Source organism: Eleginops maclovinus, chromosome 6 (genome assembly GCF_036324505.1).
Source record: "Eleginops maclovinus isolate JMC-PN-2008 ecotype Puerto Natales chromosome 6, JC_Emac_rtc_rv5, whole genome shotgun sequence".
NCBI classification, from domain to species: domain Eukaryota; kingdom Metazoa; phylum Chordata; class Actinopteri; order Perciformes; family Eleginopidae; genus Eleginops; species Eleginops maclovinus.
Window position 1 is genome coordinate 1904232 of NC_086354.1, and position 9322 is coordinate 1913553.

The window sequence follows — 9322 nt, forward strand, 5'->3', positions numbered from 1 at the left end:
AGTGGGGAAGTATGCTGTCTGCAGGCAGCGACTACACAACTCGAAGTTGGCGTTGACGAAATGCACGGTCAAACTCATGTAGGGCTTGGTCGTTCTGCTTGACCACAGATCAGTAGTTGACGCATAAAACTCTGTGTTTTCCAGCAAATTTACAACTTTGGCCTTACATTCTGCGTAGAGCTGTGGGATGGCAACTTGATTGAAGTATGTGCGGGAGGGCAGAACATACCTCTTATCCATTGTGCGTAGCAAACGTTTAAATGCGTCTTTGGTCACGGTGTTTACAGACACCATGTCCTTCGATATGTAAGTCGGGCAGTGGTAATCTCCTTGTGTCTTCGGCTAGTTCTTTCATAAGGCGTCACACTGGCAAACAATGATGTTATTGTTGGCTGTTTTGCCGAAGTATCGCTGCTGCTTGATGTTTCACAGTTCTTTTTCGCCATGCACTCATCATACAAGTTCAGGTGGTGAATTCTCAAGTGGCGATGTAAATTGGTGGTATTGCCACCCGATGTAGCCACTTTTACACGACATGTTTGGCACAACACCTGTTTCTGGTGTTCATCACTGGCCTCAAATCCAAAATACTGCCAAATGACCGACGTGCTGTTTTTCTTTGCTATTAATTTCGTCGGCTCCGCTTCTGCTCCTGCTTCAGCCATGCTTGAAATTTAATGACGAGCTACACACTGACCTGGGTGGCGAACATGTGATCTGGTCACGCGCAGCCTGCAGCTTTCTGATCAGTAGCTGACACAGAGCCTTGGGCATTCATGTGAAAATATTGACGAAATTATTATTATTGTTCTGCCCTCCATAAGCTTTTGGTAGCTTTGGGTTTTATATGTGGGGAAATACTGCCACCTAGTGGACAGTATTATTTACAAAGTCACGCAGGTTTAGTTTCTTTTTCATTGACGAGTTGACCTCAGTTAGAAGAGCACACGGATTCAGCCACTGCCGAAATTCCTCCTCGAAGAGCTACCTTTTCACGCGTGAGCTTTGGACATTATTAGTCTGTAAGTGTCTATCATTTGTTAGTACATTCAATGCCATGTAATTAATTAGGAATATACGATGAATATTAGTTTCTACATGCTCTATGATAATGTCACTTAGCTATGCTAGCTCTCGTGGTATCATGCTATTATCTTCGTGAAATTTATGTATCCTTTGTTTCTGTTTGTTTTCAGTTTTACAAAAACGAATGTCCTGTATAAATACTTGCTTGGTGAACAAAGTAAACGGAAGAAAAACCAACACTTCTTGCCTCGCTTGAGTTCATCAACTTTATTTATTAGACGACAAATTGTAAGCTAGCTGTCTAGTTCTGCAAGCTAGAGAACGCAGCACGAGGACTGCATAATTATTAATATGCACCAAGCAAAAACCGCAGCTTTGACGATCCCAAAATCGTGTTGTCTGAGATCGCGATTTTCGGTCCAAAACGATAGATCGTTCAGCCCTATTTCAGTATTAAAGTTTATGACTGTTTTTGGTGAACGTAGAGTGAGACTTCAGACGGTACGAGTAATGCAGAGCAACACAGACGCTGAGGACTGATATCCATGTGTTTCTGTTACTGTTCTTACAGGAATAAAATTCAATGTGCTACAGAAAGGATCGGCCACAGCATCATTCTTAAAAGTGTAACACAAACACCGGCGCCACAATTTCGACTGCCTTAAAGGAAATGCTTGGTCAGTGGCTTATTCGGTTGAGCAAAGTGCACGTCATTCTGACAGACAACGCTAGAAATATGAAAAAGGCCATGGCCAACATTGGCGTGCGCAACTTAGGCTGCTTTGCGCATATGTTACAGCTCGTAGTCAATGAGGGAGTATTGTCACAAAGGAGTGTGAGTGATACCATAGCCTGCTGTCGACAAATTGTGGGGCATTTTAAACATTCTCAACTTGCATATTCACACCTGCAAGACATTCATCTCCAAATGCGAATGGAGCCTAAATGCCTGCAACAAGACGTCAGAACAAGGTGGAATAGCACCTAATTAATGATACAAAGCCTTCTGGAACAGAAACGAGTCATCGGTGCCTACATTGCTGACCATGCTGACCTGCCAACAACACTGTCTGCTAACCAGTGGGCCCTGCTGGAAACAACTACCATTGTTTTAGCACCATTTGAAGAGCTAACTAGGAAGGTGAGCTCATCCACCGCCTCCACAGTCGATGTCATTCCAGCTGTTACTGTCCTCAGACGTATGCTGGCCAGCGAAGGCAATGCAGATACTGGCATTAAAACAATGAAAAGGACCCTGCTGCAAGCTCTAGACAGACGCTTTGTCCCTGTGGAAGATGAACCCCTATATACATTTGCCACCTAGCTGGACCCGAGATACAAAGACAGGTAAGAGTGTAAACTAACCTATTATTGTAGGCCTGTATAGAATCCTTCGTCTCTCCATAATAGTACCAATAGTACTGTGCAATGAATGTGATAAGATGCTATGATGTATATTTATGTAGAACATTTTAAATGGTAAATTATATGATTATCATTCCGAATACCTATTAATGAGTATATTACTTTGATCGAGAAGGAGTTTCAAGTTTTAGTGTCAAATCAAAGAAGTTCACAATTAGGTTTTAAGCAATGTTTTATTTCTGTTTCAGATACTTTACAAGTGCAAACTCAGCAAAGCATGCAAAAGATGCACTGTTGAAGGAACTTGAGGAAGAAGACTCGAGGAGCAGCATAGCTGGAGCGTCAGGGGCTGCAGAGCCACTAGAAAAGGCCCCTCGGATGGAAGCAGCAGCACCATCATCAAGCAAGAGCAGCTTCATGAAAGAATTTGACCTAATACTGGAGGAGTGTGAGGATCCTGGTGCAGCAAGCAGGTCAAGCCCTGCTGTCGAGCTGCAAGGATTTTTTACTGAGAAAACAATCGCTACCTCAGACAACCCATAACAGTACTGGGGTGTCAACAAACATTGGCTACCTGGTCTTGCTGCCTCTGCCACAAAATACCTCTGTGCCCCCTGCACTAGTGTAGAGAGTGAGAGACTGTTTAGCACAGTTTCCGACATCTTAGATGAGAAGAGAAGCAGACGGACAGCAGAGACAGTAGAAATGCTTGTTATCATGAAAAAGAATCTGCCATTGCTGCTCTGAGCATTCAGACCAATCAGAGGTTATGAGTGGTGTGCCACTAAATGTTTACAAATGTTTGTATGTTTGAGCAATTTACTTGTTTACTCTCAGATTCAGCTGCTATATTTTGTTATGTAATATATTTATAGTTACTGTATTTATAGTTACAGTTTGCACTAAATATTTACAAATAAGTTTGATTACAATGTTTGATTAGTGATTGAAGAATGTTTGGAGAAGTTACTTATTCTGTTTCAGCTGCTGTATTTTATTTATTTGAATTTATTATATATATTTAAGTTTGTTTCCATTTAATGGAAGACTGATTTCATTTTATTTTAAATTTGCTGCTGGTGCACAACAGTTTTTTATTTTTTAATAACAAATAAATAATGGTTCATTATATGTATGTGTTATTTTGTTACATTTTATGTTAGGAAAGTAAAGTTTATTTTATAAAGTAATGTTAAAGTCAAACCTGAAGCCTTAAGTCTCTTTTACATAGTGAGGTATACATTTTTTTTAATTCAACAATAGTATCGGATCGGTATCGGCCGATATGCAAATCCCAGATATCGGAATCGGTATCGAAACCAAAAAAGTCGGATCGGTGCATCCCTAAACTCAGACAGGCTCAATTATCTGTAGAACACAGTTTTGGATTTGTGAAAGCTTTATTCTATGTGTGAAAATGCAAAAAAGGGAGATTTCGCTGCCTTTTTCACATCCAGACCACATTAGACCAGCTCCTGATCTAAAACCACTATACGTAGACTCGTCAAATCTGGACTGGATTATCTCAGAGAGACTAAACATTCTTTATATTACACTTTCAGTTTCAGTTGGTTTTAGATCAGGTCCAGGTCTAATGTGCTCTGGATATGAAAAAAGCAGTGAAATCTCCCTTTTTGTATTTTTCCAAATAGAATAAAGGTTTCACAAATCCAAAACTGTGTTATGAAGAATGTTTGGACTCTCTGGGATAATCGGTGTACAAATAAATCAACTATGCAGCGATTTAAGAGGTTCAAAAAACTGAGGATTGGTCACTCAGCGCTGTAAATAAAATATCCCTTAACTTTCCCCTTCACTGCCGAATCGGAAGCTCTGAATCGGATGCTAACTTCAGCGTCGTCCGGTATTCTACACATACAGCCAGAGGCTACGGAAGCCGTTCGTGGCAGCTCTTGTAGGTTGAAATCAGGTTGAAATGATTGAAATCAAGTCGAACATATTATAAATTAATTCGCTATCACGAGGAAACGATCTTTGTTATGTCGAGATAACTAAATAATTAATTTGTTATCACGAGAAAACGATCTTTGTTATATCGAGATAACAAGATAATAAGTCGTTGTTCTGTCCTAGCTGCGCGCTCCTTTGCCCAACTTGACAGACAGCTAACACTCTGAGGGCTAAACTAGCAAATAAAAGACTTGGAAGCAGAAGTGTATTTACTTTGTTGTTTACTTCTTTCTTTTCTTCTATTAAAGTGTTTTTCCCTCTAGATATTTGTAAAACTGCAAGTAAACAAATAGTACAAATTAAAGAATATATTGGTTCACGTTGCACAAAGGTACATATAGCCTAACAGGCAAATGTTAGCTATAATGCTAAACACGCTACATTAAGGCAGGGTTTCATATCTAATCTAATGATGCTAGTTTCCCAAAACGTTTTCCATCACATTAAACAGACTACAAAACAAACAGTGGCTCATACAGTATTTTGTGTACTTACAAGTAAAGCCTTCTCAAGCATGAACGTGTTAAGTAAGTGACCATCAACTTCTCGGTAAGACAGAGTAGGCTACGAGTACAACTATTGCGAATGCACGTTAACTTCCTGTTAGTGCTTGCCTATCTCAAAATTAACCACAAGGTGGCAGTAAAACACCATATTTAAACGTGTGCCATGACACTCCCCGTCTGGGATTTGAGAAAATACCACTACAATTAAAACTAATGGCATGTAAAACAGAAACACACAATTTACAGTCTCTAAACAATGAAGTGTTGCTCAATCTTCAGAAGACATAAGAAGCACTGTTTCAGACACAGGCCTCTCATAGGTCTTGGCTGTTCCGTTCTTGATGATCTTTATTTCGACTTTTCTGACCTTACTGTCCTTGTCAGGGAAGGTCTTGTTGATAAGGCCCATAGGCCACTCATTGCGATTGACTTGTCCGTCTTTCATCAGCACCACATCTCCCACCTTGAGGTTTGGTTGATCAGTCTGCCACTTGCTCCGGCTTTGAAGTGTTCCAATATATTCCCGCCTCCATTTGCTCCAAAACATGTCTGCGAGGCGCTGCACTTGTCTCCACTGTTGTTTATGGAGATCTTTTCCATTGAAACCTCCGGGGGGAGGAAGAGGAGTGCACACCTTCTGAGTGAGGAGCATAGCCGGGGTGAGGAGTAAAGGAGAGTCTGGGTCAGTCGTGATGGGGGACAGTGGTCTGGCATTGATGATGGCGGTTACCTCTGACATGAGTGTAGAGTTTCACTGTGTCAGTGGCTTGAAAGGTGAAAGTGTCTTCCACTATGTCCCACCTCAGGCCGAGGCTTCGCTGAATTGGTGTTGCATCAGCGACAGCGTCTAAGCTGAGGTCCTTGAGCCCTTTGGCGCGGTCTTCAGCAGGAAAAGCTTCCATAACTTCCCTACTGTTAGATGCGACTTTGTGAAGTCGAATGTTGGATGTGGCGAGCATTTCTTGAGTGCGCTTTAGCAGATTGACGGCTTCGCTGACTGTGGCTCTTGACAAAAGCCCATCATCCACATAAAACTCCCTCTCAACGAAGTGTTGTGCATCCGACCCGAACTCCTCCCCGCCGTGAGCTGCAGCACGTCGAAGGCCATATATAGCAACTGAAGGGGATGGGCTGTTGCCAAACACATGAACCTTCATGCGGTACTCACAGATGTCTTTAGCCGGGTCGTTGTGTTTGTGCCAGAAGAAGCGGAGGAAGTCTCGATGGTCTTCTTGTACAACGAAGCTGTGGAACATCTGTTCAACATCCACGGTGACTGCTACGGCCTCACGCCTGAAGCGCAGCAAAACTCCTAATAAGCTGTTATTAAGGTCAGGTCCAGAAAGGAGGACGTCGTTGAGTGACACACCCTGACACTTTGCACTTGAGTCAAAGACCACTCTGATTTGGCCTGGCTTCTGTGGATGGTAAACCCCGAAGATGGGTAAATACCAACACTCTTTTCCATCTTGGAGTTGAGGGGCTAACTCAGCATGATCACGATCAAAGATGTTTTGCATGAAAGTAACAAAGTGATTTTTCATTTCAGGCCTTCTCTCCAGAGTGCGCTGAAGAGAAGCCAGCCGTGTGAGAGCCTGGTCTCGGTTGCGAGGTAAGTGTGTGCGGGGTGTTCTGAATGGAAGTGGTGCCACTCAGCTGTTGGCACTGTCCATGTGCATCTCTCTGTCCATGACTTCTAAGAAGAGTCTGTCTTCGACAGAGAGCCCTATTTTGTTGTCATCTTTGGTTGTATTAAAGATTGTGCTTCCCAGATTACATTCATGTGGTGTAAGTGTGTCTGGGAGGAGTCTGTTTTCTGACTGAAAGCCATACCTCTCTTTGATGTGGAGCCTGTTCGGACATGGGCTGAAGAAGGAGGGACGTTCATTCTCGAGGACGTTAGTGCGGTAGGTTTTTATAGCTGCAGGCTTGTGAGTGTTCCCTAAGCAGACGTCTCCGATGATGACCCACCCTAGGTCTACTCTCTGCGCATAAGGGGCATCGTGTGGGCCGTTCCGCTGTTCTCTCACCTTGTGGACTCTGAGTAGGTCACGACCCAGCAGGAGGAGGATCTTGGCATCAGGGTCCAGTGGTGGGATGAAGTGGGCTATCGACTTGAGATGTGGGTGATGTGCTGCTGCCTCCGGGGTTGGTATTTCAGCTCGGTCGCTCGGGATGTTGTTGCACTCGATTAGTGTGGGCAGTGTGAGTGTTGTAGCTCCATCCAGTGACTGCACGATAAACCCTGTGGCTCTTCTCCCCGTCATCTCTCTTGTTCCGGCACACGTGCGGAGTGTGAAAGGTGAGTCTGACCCATGGACGTTGTACATGTCAAAGAAGGTAGACCTGGCGAGGGACCTGTTACTTTGATCATCTAACACAGCATATGCTTTTGTCACCTGTTCTGGGTTTGCTTTGGGGTAGAGCTTTACTAAGCAGATCTTGGAGCAGGACCTTGAACTTTGACCCTCTCCACAGACTTCAGTGCACTGGGAAGTGACAGCAGGCTGGGGCGTTTCTTCTGCTCTCTCCCCGCCGTAGCCAGAAAGTGGTGGCGGCGGCCCTGGATGAAGAGCAGAGATGTGACGCTCACTTTCACACTCTCTGCACTTGACGATGGCCTTACAGTCTTTGGCCATGTGGTTTGTCGAGGCACAGCACCTGAAACACACACCATTGTCCTTAAGAAAAGCCTTACGCTCATCAATGGGTTTGCTGCGGAACCCCCTGCAGCGCTTGAGGGGGTGCGGCTTCTTGTGAAGGGGGCACTGCCTCTCCACATCACCTGCATGGTGACCTGAAGCTTCCTGTTTGTCATTCTCTTGTGTTAAATCCGTCTTGTGGGCTGACACAAAACTCCTGTACGGCTTCTTAACAACGCTGTCTGGCTTTGGATATTCTGGGCCGCCACTTTGGAGTCTGAAACCTGGGTCGTTGCGTGCTCGGGCCTCTTTGGAGAGAAAATCACAAAAGAATGAAAACGGTGGAAAAGGTACGCTATGTGTGGATTTGTACTTGAAGCCCTGTGAGAGCCACCTTTCTTGAAGGTTGTGTGGCAGTTTGTCTATTATCGGGGAAATTCCCCTTGCAGTGTCTAAATAGCACAGACCAGGCAGGTAGCCTTCATCTTTAGCTGCATCAATCTCACTAACGAGGTCGCTGAGCTCTCTCAGCTTCACTGGGTCCTTGTTACTGACTTTTGGGAAATGTGTGAGTCTGTCAAAGAGTGACTTCTCTATTATCTCTGGAGACCCATAGTGTGTCGCCATTAGGGCGATATATTTTGACTTTTATTTTGACACATTGAGAAAGAATACAAACTTTTACTTTGATACAATTTCCTGTAACTTCCTTACCACTTCCTGCCTTGTCATCAGTTACTTCCCACTCAGTTCCTATCTGTTGAAAACAGTTAATACTTAAGAATTCCTGACCGTGAAAGATGCTAGAAGCAAAGTCGTAAGTAAAACTCATTGTTAAGTTAAATAATTGATAGATTAAGTTAAGTTTAAAGTTGAAAGAGAAGGTAATAATAGTCTTAAAAGATCGTTTTTATTTACATGTATTTACAAGGATATTTCATAAGACTTCATGTGAAGCTGAACTTTATGTTAAAAAATGTCAAACTTTGTTTTGTTGCAGTTTTCACTCTGCCATGTAATGCTGGAATCTTCAGTAAACAACAGTGAAATGTTAACTACGACACAGACTCCTGGTTATTGCATCAGAGTTTAACTTGTTGGATAGCTTCAGTTGTTACACTGCAGTGAAGACAACACAGTGAAAAGACTGAGAAGTTAGCATTGAATAACGAGTCAAGATGGAAACTACATCTAATAAATCAGGAAAAAGTGGAAGCAGCTTTCATTCATCTGCCTCATCAACCAATGCTTTACTTCGTGCACGAGCAAAAGCAGCAGCTACTAAAGTGCGTGCCGAATATGCTGAGCAAGAAGCCAAAGCTAGGATAGAAAAAGTGAAAAAAGAGACTGAGGCTGAAACACTAGCCATCTGCCGTGAAGCAGCAGAAGCTGAAGCCGTAGCAGCTGTCTGGGAATCAGCAGTTTCAGGAAGCAACAATTATATTGTGCTGGATGAAACAAATTCAACAGAACAAAGCAAACTTGAACGGACAAGTGAATACATCCAAACTCACTTCCATTCCACTAACTCCGTCCAACAAACAGCCATGAAGGCTAGTTCGCCACCAACTCAACCAATTACCTATGCCACTCTCAGTTATAGCCCGAACAACCCCTTTGTTTCACGCCATCAGCCGCCTGTTTTTTCATACGACAGCACAAACAATGTGGATTTTACAGACTATGACTTAGACTATGCGCCACCAGCAGCCAAAGAGTCAGTCAGCCAGAATCCATTTACCCGAGAAGGTCCGCGGGTTATTCCCAAGACTCTTACCTCGCAGATCAGTGACTTGAATATTGGAGCTCCAT

At 43.3% G+C, this 9322-nt stretch overlaps 1 long non-coding RNA gene across 1 annotated transcript; it reads left to right on the forward strand.

Annotated features, from left to right (window-relative positions):
* Window positions 1–8134: 8134 nt before the first annotated feature.
* On the forward strand, window positions 8135–8844 carry LOC134866337 (uncharacterized). Its single transcript, XR_010166035.1, has 2 exons — window positions 8135–8327; window positions 8511–8844. It is a non-coding gene; the product is annotated as an uncharacterized LOC134866337 (long non-coding RNA).
* The last annotated feature ends 478 nt before the right edge of the window (window positions 8845–9322 follow it).